Below are 3,104 nucleotides of genomic sequence, written 5' to 3' on the forward strand. Positions count from 1 at the left end.
GACTTTTGTTGACTTGTATTCCTTCATTCTAGTATATATTTGCTTAAGAAATTATAATTTAACAAATAGGTTTTGTCCATATTGGTACCGACGTAGCAAAGTCATATCTTTTCTTTCCTATAGGCTTCAAAGTAAGTCGTGCAAATATTAGTCTAAAATTATTATTGTATGTAAATTCTACCAAAATAAAATTTCATCACAATTTTCAAGGTGGTTAATAATACATAAGCTTAACAAGTCTTCCAAAGAATGAATCCCTTGTTGATTGACCATCAACTTAGGATAATATGAGAACGAAGCCTTCATTGAATCCATAGAACCTCATGTAATTTTCTCCAAAACCTAGAGGTAAATATAGAATTTATATCAGGTAAACTACTTCCAAATGCACCATGTAGGCTTGAAATCTATCTAATATACAATTGGGTCAAATTCTTAATGAACATCCTTAAGTTAAGTAAAAATAAGTGAGCATTGTTTATTAACTTTAGCTATGACCCATACGACATATTGTCCTCATGGATATTGGGTAATAAAAGTTATGATTGTAATCTTATTTATAATTGCTTGGTATTTGGCTTTTCACTTTAGGCTTTTGATTATTTAGGCATGGTGTTACAAATTAAGCCACATTTTTTTACACTACTAAAAAACTTCTTTAAATCTTGTTACATCTTAAACATATCTAATGTAGGCTAATTCAGCTTTTGTAACCTCCTCTCAAACTCATATTCCTGAATTTACTATCTTTCAATATACACATTTTGCTTATGAATCTTAGTACCTCATTAATTCCCATGGAAAAGTTCTTATTAATGAAAAATAGATGATTCAATACCTTTCTTTCTCTTGGTATCCAAGCTTTTGATCCATAACCATAATAATCATGTTATCTGCTGCCAGCTAGAAAAATGACCTCTCATCTACAATCTTTGTCAAGTTGGACAAAGACAATTATCCACTATGAAAATCTCTAGTATTACTAGTTATTAGAGGGTATAAACTTGATGGCTATATACTAGGAACAATAGAATGTCTTGATCAATTCATTGTTACAGATAACACGACAATAAAAGTCAATCCTAGTTATGAGGAATGGCAAGCCTAGGATCAATTCATTTTAGGATTGTTGATGGATTCTATGTTAATTGACATTGCAACTCAATTGCTTCATTATTAAACATTTAAACAGCTTTAGGATGAAGCTCCAAGTCTTGCTGATGTGCACACCATATCCATAATTGTCTATCTTAAATATGAATTTCATAACACATAGAAACGAGAAATAAAGATGGAGCAATATCTTAGCAAGATGAAAAACCTTACTGATAAGTTAAAGCTGGCAGGTTCACAAATTTCTAACTCTATTCATACACTAAATGATTTGGATCCTGATTACAATCTATTCAAACTGTCTGATCAGATTAACATCAGTTGGGTTGAATGCAAACCCAATTGTTAACCTTTGAAATTTGATTATATCAACTCAATAATCTCAATAGCTTTAATCTAAATGCCTTCGCAAAGTTTTCTATCAAGAATGAGTCCAAATGCTACAAATTTGGATCCCAAAATGATTGAAGATGTTCTAATTTCAAAAGCACGAAAGGTGGCAGAGGAAGAGGTAGGATGTCTAAACTAATATGTCAGGTGTGCAAAAGTATTAGCCACACTGCATGATGTTCTTTATGTTTCAAAAATCACCAAAATTTTGTTGAGTATTTCAAAATTGACTACTGACAACAATATTCTTGTTGAGTTTGATGAAAATAGTTGCTCTGTGAAGGACAAATTGTCTGTGGCAACTCTTCTAAAACTTAAAAATGGCTTGTATAAACTATGTGACAATAAATATGTCTCTTAAAGAAAGTTTGACACATGAAACTTGGACATCCCAACAATAAAGTTTTGGAAAAGGTATTGAAGGAATGCAATGTGAAAACATCATTTAGTGATTCATTCACATTTTGTAAAATTTGTCAATTTGGGAAATTGCATATGTTGTCTTTTGAAGACTCTTCCTCACATGCTAATGAAATTTTAGATTTAATTCATACTAATGTTAGGGGTTGTGCTCCAATTTTGTCTCCATTTGAGTTCAGATATTATGTTCATTTGATGATTTTAGTAGCTTCACATGAATTTTTACTTAAAGCAAAAATCAGAAACTATATATGCCTTCACCATTTTCAAAGCTATGGTTGAAAATCAGTTTAACAGAAAAATTAAAATCATTAATGTGATAGAAGTGGTGAATTTAAATTGTTCAAAGGATTGCCTCATAATCAATAATTATATTTAGAATATGTTGTCCTTAAACCTCTCAACAAAACAACAAGGCTAAGAGAAGACAACAAACATGTTGCTAAACTTGGCCTAACCCTATTCGCACAAGCCAAAATGTCCCTACACTACTGGTGGGAAGCCTTCTCAATTGTTGTTTACCTAATAAATAGACTATCATCATCAATAAATCCAAACAAAAGTCCATACTCTTTGGTTTACAAGAAAGAACCTGACTATGAAAACTTGAAACCTTTTGGTTGTGTCTGTTATCCTTATCTTAAACTGTACAATCAAAATAAGCTTCAGTTTCATACAACTAGGTGTGTGTTTCTTAAATACAGTAATTCATACAAAGGATATAAATGCATTAACTTTCATGAAATAATTTTCATTTCATGACATGTGATTTTCAATGAGAATCACTTCCATTTTCATGAAGGTTTCATTGACACAAGAAATTATTTAAAAGAATTAACTGAACCTATGTCAGTTTTGCTTCCTAATTACTCTATAGGTACCATTATCAACAATACTCTTAAATTAGACAACAATACTATAAGTCATCAAGAAGAAACCACAGGTCCAACAAAAGTACAAATGAAAGACATATTGGTGAATCTTTGACTGATAGAAATACATTAAGAAAAAGTCAAGAAGAATGTTTAACATTAACAGAGTTAGTAGAAAACAACAGTCAAACTGAAACTAAAAGTAATCGACCCAACACTAACACTCACTAGTTGGTGACCAAAAGCAAAATTAGAATTTACAAGTCTAAGTAAACATACATAAGATTGATATAGGTTTATGAAGATGAC

At 30.8% G+C, this 3,104-nt stretch overlaps 1 pseudogene; it reads left to right on the forward strand.

Moving 5' to 3' along the window:
* The first annotated feature begins 493 nt into the window (after window positions 1-493).
* Window positions 494-1,680, forward strand: LOC148194501 (uncharacterized; annotated as a pseudogene).
* The last annotated feature ends 1,424 nt before the right edge of the window (window positions 1,681-3,104 follow it).

The sequence above is a fragment of the Vigna umbellata genome, chromosome 8 (assembly GCF_029865625.1).
Source record: "Vigna umbellata cultivar VRB3 chromosome 8, Vumbellata_1.0, whole genome shotgun sequence".
Lineage (NCBI taxonomy): Eukaryota > Viridiplantae > Streptophyta > Magnoliopsida > Fabales > Fabaceae > Vigna > Vigna umbellata.